General features: G+C 43.6%; 1 long non-coding RNA gene across 2 annotated transcripts in view; it reads left to right on the top strand.

The window, feature by feature from the left end:
* The window catches only part of LOC101931646 (uncharacterized), a 36,407-nt gene that overhangs the window by 887 nt on the left and 24,883 nt on the right, over nt 1-10,637 (top strand). The gene's annotated exons all lie outside the window — the stretch shown is intronic.

Genomic DNA, 10,637 nt, shown 5'->3' with positions numbered 1-10,637 from the left:
CTTATTATTTAGAAAGCATCTGTGCTAAACACTGTCTGACCAAACACATTTCATCCTCTTATACTGTGTCTCCCAATCACCTCACTATGAGCCTGATATGTAGGTCACTGCTCACCTTAAGAAAGCTTGTTTTAATCCTACATGTCTATGTTCTGAGGCTGGGAAAACAGTAAATGAGATAAGACTGTGCAGAGCAGGCCACACTAGTTAATGTGAAGCCAGAATTGGCAGCTCTGACCCCAGCTTCCAGTCTGAAGCACAAACACACAAAAAGGATGGATCAATTATAAATTGATAACTGCCCTTCCAGTTAATGACCTCTGGTTTCCTAACCCTCTCCTTCAGCCTTCCAGTAACTGCCCTACCTCCCGCACTACTTTCTCTAACTTTTTAGTAACAAAGTTTTCCAAGCAAGAGGTTCCAGCTGGAATGTCCTGAAGACTGAAGCCTTAAGCGATACACAACACGTACAGCACAAGCAATAGCCAGATAAGCCAGCCCTGCACAATGTGCCTTGCCTAAACCTGAAGGCACCACCACTCACAGGGTATGTCTACACTGCAATTAAAAACCCATGGCTGGCCTGTGCCACCTGACTCGGGCTTGCACTAAGGGGCTGTTAACTGCAGTACAGATATTTGGGCTCCAGGACCCTGTGAGATGGGAGGGACTAGCCCAGGGGTCAGCAACCTATGGCACGTGTGCCAAAGGCGGCACGCAAGCGGATTTTCAGTAGCACTCTGCTACTGGTCTGGGGTTCCGTCCGCCGGTCCCTGCCAGCCAGGGTCCCTGCTGCCGGTGTCCCTGATGCTGGCCCCGCTCAGCCCGGGGTTCCGTCTATCCAGGCTGGCAGTGGGCTGAGCAGGGCCAGCAGCCGGAACCCCAGGCCGGCAGCGAGCTGAGCTGCTCAGCCCGCTGCCAGTCTGGGTTTCCATCCACCAGCCCGGGTCCTGGCCACCAGCCCGCTCAGCCTGCTGCCAGTCTGGGGTTCCGTCCGCCGGCCCCTGTAAATGTAAAATGTATTACTGGCATGCGAAACCTTAAATATCAGTGAATAAATGAAGACTTGGCACACCACTTCTGAAAGGTTGCTGACACCTGGTCTACCAAAGCCCTGGGAGCCCAAGTCAGCTGGCACATGCCAGTTGCAGGTATCTAATCACAGTGTAGACATACCTACAGTGACCACAATTATAATTCATGCAATCTTTGGCCTCTACTAAGAATACCAACTGCCCCAAATTGCGATAGCTATTATGCTGAAGACACTTGCCTAATGGGAACTGGACTAAGACCCAGCATCTCATTTCACTGCCAACACTCTTCGTATGGTAATTTTGTCAATGTCAAACTGAGCCAGATTCAAATTTCTGATTTAGAGGTCACAGCCTTGTTTCTCTATTATCAATCCCCCCACAAGCCAGGCAGTGCCCCCAATCTTCACTCCTCCTGGAAAGCCAGCCTACTTCACAGGTTTTCTGTTGGATATGGTAAGCCTGCCAGAGTTACAAAGCTTTCCGAGCTTTGTCTCTGCAATTATGTCCTTATTTTCCTCATTCCCTTTCTTTTATTCCCTCCTCAGTTCCAACAGCAAACATGCATGCTCTAACAGCTACTTGATAAGTAGAACACATACTGTTTGCAAGAGCTACACAGATATTTAATTTTGCTTAACACCCCTGTCAAGGCTCCTTCCCCCTCTGAACTTTAGGGTACAGATGTGGGGGCCTGCATGAAAACTTATAAGCTTAACTACCAGCCTGGATCTGGTCCGCTGCCACCACTCCCAATGTGGTGATTCCCTTCCCTGGGTAGCCTTGAGAGACTCTTCACCAATTCCCTAGTGAATACAGATCCAAACCCCTTGGATCTTAAAACAAGGAGAAATTAACCATCCCCCCCACACACACACACACCCCCACCCCCACCAACTCCTGGTGGATCAAGATCCAACCCCCTTGGATCTAAAAAACAGGGAAAATCAATCAGGTTCTTAAAAAGAAGGCTTTTAATTAAAGAAAAAAGTAAAAATCATCTCTGTAAAATCAGGATGGAAAATAACTTTACAGGGTAATCAAACTTAAAGAGCCCAGAGGAACCCTCTCTAGTCTTAGGTTCAAAGTTACAGCAAACAGAGTAAACACCCTAGTAAAAGGTACATTTACAAGTTGAGAAAACAAAGATAAAACTAACACACCTTGCCTGGATGTTTACTTACAAGTCTGAAATATGAGAGACTTGTTCAGAAAGATTTCGAGAGCATGGATTGATGTCTGGTCCCTCTCAGTCCCAAGAGTGAACCACCACCAAAACAAAGAGCCCAAACAAAAGCCTTCCCCCCACCAAGATTTGAAAGTATCTTGTCCCTTTATTGGTCCTTTGGGTCAAGTGTCAGCCAGGTTACCTGAGCTTCTTAACCCTTTATAGGTAAAAGGATTTTGGAGTCTCTGTCCAGGGGGGATTTTATAGTATTGTACACAGGAGGGCTGTTGCCCTTCCCTTTATAGTTATGACAGCCCCTCTGAGGCGTTAATTAATCTCACTTTACAAGGAGGAACTAAGGCAGAGAGGTTAAGTGATTTGCCCAAGCTCACACAAGGAAGTCTGGCCAAAATGGGGATGGAAATAAAATGTCTCCTGCTCTAGACACATGCATAGAGACAGCAGCAGATCAACCTTGTCTGCATAGTGCTTCCTTACAGCTGAAATCTCAGACAGCATTTGATTTAACAGTTTAACTTGCTCTAGTCCCTGCGCCAATATTTCAAAATTCAGATTTTAAAGTCAGAAATTTGCATCAAAGCCCAATTGTTCAAAGAGTTCAGTCTTATGTTCCCCAGAAAATAAACCAAACTTCTGGAGAAATGGTATGTCACCTCCGTATACAGATCTAGAACCGCTACTGATATGGAAGCAGAGCATCTCTGGCACTGCAGCAAGTTACACCAGTTAAGCCATTTCAGCAGGGGAGTAAAGCCTTTCCCCCTGCAATGCAGCACATCTGGTAGGGAAGAGATTGCACAGTACTCTTCACAAAGGCAGGGGCAGTGTTCAGAGAGCTGCTCTGGCACCACTTCCACTCACTCAACTATACAGAGATTAAAAACCAAAACAAAAAAACCCCCCAAGCAAAATCTTTAGTGTAAAGGGAAGCAAACTGAACAAGAATAGACTGAAAAAAAAAAAAAAAGACAGGCAAGAGGAACTGCATGAGATAAGCCACAGTAACATGGTTTGATAAAGGTTCTTAGCAACCGGGTTTTATACAACACTGACTCTTGGTGGGATTATTTGTTTACAAAATAGACCCAGAGTGGCCTTTGGACTCCTCTCTCACAGATTTTCTAAGACCAGCATTTTCCTTGGCAAATTCACAATACGGTTTAGTTGCTTTCAAGTACTTGCTGCTACGAAACTTTATAGTCTCCTCTCCATACACGTATCGGATTTTCTTTAACACAGGCACTTTCCCATAGCTTGTGTACCGGAGAAATAAAAATGGTATAGCATAGCACTGTTAGTTATGAAGCATATAGCATGTGCAGGAGATAGTGTTGTAGAGGCAAACAGACCTTGAAAGATTGATAAGTCCCAAAAAAGCACCTTCATTTTACATTTTCATGTAACTGATTACAACAGGGTTCTTCTAGCTCCATTTTCATGTAATTTATCCTTTAAAAAGGGCACCAGTTCCTGTAGACCTGCATATGATGTAGAGCCATGTGCTGGAGAAAACCCCTCTCAAAACACTAAGTTTCCAAAGGTTAAACTGATAATTTTAAAAAACTGAAATACCTCCATAGTGGTTGTCAAAGTCCCAGGCCAGCACATCCTAGGAAGGAGGCCAACCCTCTCCAAGGCTTGAATTCATTCATGGGGCATGGGAACTTGAAAATAAGGAGTCATACTAACTTGGCATATTTACCCTCCTACCATCGGTTCTAGACTCTGGCTGCTAAGTGAACGGAACAGACTAGATTCCCATTCCCTAGAGCAGTGGTTTTCAAACTTTTTTTTCTGGTGACCCAGTTGGAGAAAATTGTTGATGCTCACGATGACCCAACGGAGCTAGGGGATGAGGGATTTGGGACGTGGGGGGGCTCTGGGCTGAGGGTGCCAGCTCTGGGATGGAGCTAGGGAGGAGGGGTTTGGGGTGCAGGAAGCGGCTCTGGATTTGGCAGGGCTCAAGGCTGGGGCAGGGAATTGGGGCATGGGTTTACCTTGGACGGCTCCCGGTGAGTGGCGCAGTGGGGGTGCTAAGGCAGGCTGCCTGCCTGTCCTGGCACCGCGGACCATGCTGCACCCCAGAAGTGGCCAGCAGCAGGTCCGGCTCCTAGGTGGAGGCATACAAGCAGCTCCATGCAGCTCTTGCCCCACAGGCACAGCCCCCTCTGAATGCAGAGCCAGTGCTCGGGAAGGGGGTAGCGCATGGAGCTCCGTGGCCACCCCACCTAGGAGCCGAACCTGCTGCTGGCTGCTTCCGGGGCACAGCACGGTGTCAGAACAGGTAGGAACTAGCCTGCCTTAGCTAGGCAGCACCACTGCTGGGACTTTTAATGGCCCGGTTGGCGCTGCGGCCCAGCGCCTTACATTCTGCGACCCAGTACTGGGTTGCGACCCGCAGTTTGAGAACCACTTCCCTAGAGTCACAGTATTAGTAGGCTCTCAGGACAGCTCTGCCTGTCTTAAAGAGATATGCCTCCTAGATAAGCAAAGGTAACAGTCACTTAGCTGCCAGCCTGCAGCTCCTGATGAGCTGGAGAGAGTGAAACTCTCTTCCACTCATTACTTCGTGTACTCCACTGAAAATGCTACAGCAGCACAGCTGAAGTGCTGCAATGTGGTCACTACCTACACCGATGGTGTATATAATCACCCCCCCCCCCCCGCAAGGCAACAGCTAGGTTGATGGAAGAATTCTTCCATCAATTTAGCGCTGTCTACACAGGGGTTTAGGTCAGCTTAACTACGTTGCTCAGGTGTGTGGATTTTTCAGACCCCTGAGAGGTATAGCTCTGCCGATGTAAGTTCCCATTGTTGACCAGCCCTTAGTAATGATATTCCCCAAAAGACCAGGCCAAGATCTAGATTAAATGCCTATCCTCCCGATTTCCCTTGGGTGGTAGCCGGATTCTCAGGCAGCCACTCATGGCTGTAAACATAGAATCAGAACTGGAAGGGTCCTCAATAGGTCATCTAGTCCAGTAACCAGCACTCAAGACAGGACTAAGTAATAACTAGTCCATTCCTGACAGGTGTCTAATTTGTTCTTAAAAACCTCCAGTGACAGAGATTCCACAGCCTCCCTATACAATCTGTTCCAGTGCTTAACTACCCTGATGGTTAGGAAGTTTTTCCTAATGTCCAACCTAAACCTCCCTTGCTGCAATTTAAGCCCATTGCTTCTTGTCCTATCCTCAGGAGGTTAAGGAGAACAATTTTTCACCCTCCTCCTTGTAACAACCTTTTATATACTATCATGTTCCCCCTTGGTCTTCTCTTCTCCAGACTAAACAAACATTTTTTCCCCAATCTTCCCTCATAAGTCATGTTTTCTAGACCTTTAGTTATTCCTGTTGCTCTCTTCTGGACTGTCTCCAATTTGTCCATGTCTTTCCTGAAATGTGGCACCCAGAACTGAATACAACACTCCAGCTGAAGCCTTATCTGCACAGAAAAGAAGCATTACTTCTCGTGTCTTGCTTACAACACTCCTACTAATACATCCCAGAATGATGTTCACTTTTTTGCATCGGTGTTACATTGTTGACTCATATTTAGCTTGTGATTCACTATGACCCCCAGATCCCGTTCTGCAGTACTCCTTCCTAGGCAGTCATTTCCCATTTTGTATGTGTGCAATTAATTGTTCCTTCCTAAGTTGAATACTTTGCATTTGTCCTCACTGGAGAAATGATCTGAAGTAAACGGGATGAAATTCAGTTTGTCCAGATCATTTTTAATTTTAATCCTGTTCTCCAAAGCACTTGCAACCCCTCCTGCCTTGGTATCATCTGCAAAACTTTGTAAGTGTACTCTCTATGCCATTATCTAAATCACTGATGAGGATATTGAACAGAACCGAACTCAGTACTGAACCTTGTTGGATCCCACTTGATATGCCCTTCCAGCTTGACTGTGACCCACTGAGAACTACTCTCTGGGAATGGTTTTCCAACAAGTTATGTACCCACCTTATAGTAGCTCCATCTAGGTTGTATTTCCCTAGTTTGTTTATGAGAAGATCATGCAAGACGATATCAAAAGTCTTACTAAAGTCAAAAATATACCACATCTAATGCTTCCCTGCACTACAACATTATAGTACACCTCCGTACCATTCACACGGAGGGGCTTGATAATCAAGAGAGATCCTGTGGGAAAAAGGAAGTTGAGAATTCTATGCTTCTGAAAACAGCCTTTTCCAGGACAAAAGCTGTATACATCTGCAATAAGTGTAAACCCTTTCTGAATAATCCATCCAAAATTACAGGCATCTCTAACTTCACTCCAATTTGAGTACTCGTCAGGTTTACTCTACGAATTCCCAGTGAAGTTACTAAAACAAATACTTAGGTTTAGTTGTTAGAGTATGGGTCTACAAAGTTCAGTTCCTGGCTCGATCTCTGATGCCATGTGACTTGGGGAGTCATTTATGGACTGTATCTCAGTTTCCCCATCCATAAAAAGCAAACGATACCTGATTCATGATTTGAGGCTTGTAAAGCTCTTTAAGATCCATTGATTAAGAGTGCTTGTGCCCAACATTTGTACTGTCTCGTCCATCATTTCTGTTTTGTGTTAAGGTAATAACTGACCTACTTTACTGAGTCCCAAAGAACCATGAGCATTTGTGTGTCATATCCCATTCATTCTATGGAACTTATTAAAGACAATATTACCATAATGCCTCATTCCAGAGAGGCTTGAGATTAACTGCTCAGAAGCTGGTCAAGTAGTGAGGGGATTAAGACTGCAAGATCCAACCCCAAAGTTTGTCCAGATATTGTCTAGTATGAGCAGAGCAAAAAAACTGAGCAGTCTGGTGCAGTTATTTCTGTATAGTGCTATAGATGTTCATATTAATACTAAATGAGTATAATACTCTGACCAAAAAAAAAAAAAGCTATTTAATACTACAAGATTTTAAGCAGGAACAAGTATTAGAGCACGACTAGAGAAAAATTAGACACCTGTAAACAAGAACATCTGCATCTCCAGCTAGGACTAAAGCTACCAGCCAGGCTTGTCAAGCCACATGCTTCTGGGTACAGTCTAATCAACAGCTGAAGTCAGGAAAGAAAATCCCTGATGCAGAAGTGCATTATGAGAACTTTACACATTCCTTTCTAGTATCTGGAATTGGTCACTGAGACAGGATGCCCAACTGGGATGCCTGCCTAGGCAGATCTTTGGCCTGTACCAGTGTGCAAGTTCCTATGGGAACCAGTATAGAATATTTCTGCACAGAGGCATGAAATAGTAGCACTTCCAACCCCAAATTGCAGCTTCTAACCAAAAGTAGTTTTAGGTAACGTACAGAATAAAGAATGGGTGTTTCCACATACTTAACCCCCTTAAAAAAAAAAGGTATTGTACTTCAGGGAAGTGTTTCTAACTCTAAGTCTCAGCCACATGCCACTGGCCAGACAGGACTAAGCCATATTTTCTTCAGAGTGCAATAGCAATGTCCCCTGCCAAGTTGGCTATGGAGTGAAGTGAGGCAGCCCTTGTTACAGGCTCTGTTCAGGTCAGAGACGAGGCTGCTGGGCTAAGAATGGCCTTACTTTGCAGTGTTTCAGTCACAAGCATTGTAACAAGATTCTATAGACTCTCCTTAGTCAGTTTTGCCCAGTGATTCAGTGACCACAATAAACAAAGCACAGTTAGGGTTAATTTTGCTGTCCTGTTCATAAAAAGCACATGGGCGGTACCAATGAGTGTTGAGGCAAGGCCTTGCGCAACTGTACTATTTGATTGGCCAGCTTTCTAATGTTTGAGATACATATTACATCAAATTAAATCCTCCATTGTTCTTAGAACAGGAAGCTTCCATCAAGCCAGATGTGCCCAAGAGATATCAAGTGGGGCCAGTAACAGACAGTTACAATGCATTAAACAATTCAACTATGTTGGTAACAAGTCTCAATACATAGCAGTTATGACAAATGTGTTATTCATGTATCTCACAATGGAAGCATTACAGTGAGGTGGGGACAGTAAGAGGTCTCAGAGAAATGCCATTTTCAAAGCTCTTTGCAGAATTAAATTTGGACAGGGAGTTGGAGGTAGAAGTGGCTGATGCCAGTTCTTCACACTTGTGTGTACTGTTAACAGCACTCTGATTATAATAGATTCTAGAATACTATAAATACTTCCATACTGAAGGACCTTAAAAGTCCTTTACTAACAATTACAGTAAACACAAGGATATCTTCCATCTACCCGTTAACTGCAGCCATCTCGGAGATGGAACATGCAATCATCTAGCCACATTACATAATAGTGTAGGATGATCGGGAATGCTACCCAAAGGAAACTGACGGGTAAATTTAGGAAGGTAGAATTACCAATGTTGCAGTTCAGACAGAACACTGCACTAATAGCCTTATTATCTTTGTGAAAAGGGTCGAAGAATTCTTTACTAGTCAGTACCTAGATTTAGATCTTACCCAAAAGAGAGCATTTCCAGCAACACAGTGCCCCCAAAGTATAATACAGGGACATTGGTTCAGTACTGACTCTGGAAGAAAAGCACCAAAACCACTTCCTGACACACACAGAGGAATAAACAATGTACTACTTCCAAGTGCCGACTATCACAACCCTGAATAGTGTGCAAAATAACCAGCTGCAGCACAAGGTGAGGTGGCTGCAGGCAGCACAGAAGGTTTTGTGTTGGTAAGTAGTGAGGCTGCAACATTCTAAATGAAGCTACCCCAGTTCTCTGAGAAAAGCTAGCAAAACAAGCATGCAGTGGCCTGGGGAGTCCAGTTACCCATGGAAAACCTGTACATGATTACCTATTTGACAATATAAATTAATTACAAATTAATTAAAAAGAAGAGCTTTTTAATATATATATATATATATATATATATATATATATAAAAATAATGGATGTGACAAGGCTTTCCAAGATATCATGGGAAGGTGTTATTGTCACTCCAGTATGGCAGCTAGAAATTTGTTTCCTCACATGATTGTGTCTCCTCCAAACCTACATGTACAGTGTTGCAGTTGGCCAGATACATCATAGGGGTATGACACTTCCCATAAAAATATAAAACAACCACAGCCAGAAATAGAAGACTGGACCTGATGAAGCAGTGACCTGACCTTTTATTGCTCTCCTTCGTTGGGAACAGGTGGAAGGTTTCCTATGATTGCTAAGGGTAGATATTTGTGGACCTTCCCATCCTGTTCAAGATCCTGGGAAGGAACACTTCCTTGTCTCAGTACAAACTAGAGGTGATCTTTAATTCCTAAATGGTAGAGGAGTAAACTGTTAATCATCTGGTTGGACTAGATACTTAGTAAGGCCAACATTAAACAAAAACAGGCCAACTGGACACATTCAGAGATGTATGCCTACAACTGATTTCAGAATAAGGATATTCCAAAGACAACATTTCTAGTATCTAGTACAGCAACCAGTTTCTCCAGGAGTCAGCTGGAGTTAAACCGCAGAGGTCTCCTCTGACCAGCAGTGATTGTGCAAAGAGGAACACATCTATGAATTGTGATTGCATACTCAAATGCTGACAAAGGGGAAAGATGGAAATCCTGCAACATTAAAAAAAAAAAAAAAATAAGAATCACAATCATTTTTAAGTTGTCCAAGTACATCCTGTGGTTTGACTAGACACCAGAAGGTTAATCCCATTGAGGAAACTAAATTCCCAGCAACAATTTTTTGCCATTTACTGTAGGAAAATATCTGTTACTGCTAGGCCACAAATTACTCTGGATTAGTTAACCACTGTTCAAGCAGTCCTCATTATGATTGATGCACTAGCATATTAGAAATTTAATCAGGCCTAGCACTGTTTGTCGTACCAACCAATTTCATTGCAGTAAGAAGATTGCTGTTGCTAGGCCCTGAGTGATTTCCAGAAATAAGGCATGTAGAAAAGAGCAATGCACTATTTGTATCTTGTTAATGGATTACCATGGTTAGCAGATTAAATACATTTCTAGTGCCCAGTTGCCTCTGCTCGGCTTTGTTTCTTGAGTAGTACATTTTTATAACTAACTGTTTACAGATACAGATAAAAATATAAAATCACTTGAGTCATTTATGCAATAAGAAAGCAGGCAGTGTGTTTTCTAGGCATTTCTACTTACAGTGACATGGCACTTTACAAAAGTCAACTAATCTGTCTTCTCAACACCCCTATGACGGAAGCAAGAATTATCCTCATCTTATAAGAGGAGAGATTAGAACTTGCCAAAGGGCACACAGGAAGTTTATGTCAGCATAGGAATTGGAACTCTGGAGCTGCTGATTCCTGGCCCTTTGTTCAAGCCATTATTTAAAAAGCTGCAGTCCTATTAAAAATAAAATATAAGCTGCCCAGCAGCTGTTGCTTCTCACTGAGACACAAAGGCTTAGAACTGAAGGGACAGCTATGAGT

The sequence above is a fragment of the Chrysemys picta genome, chromosome 10 (genome assembly GCF_011386835.1).
Source record: "Chrysemys picta bellii isolate R12L10 chromosome 10, ASM1138683v2, whole genome shotgun sequence".
NCBI classification, from domain to species: Eukaryota; Metazoa; Chordata; order Testudines; family Emydidae; genus Chrysemys; species Chrysemys picta.
This window is presented reverse-complemented; position numbering and strand designations above follow the sequence as displayed.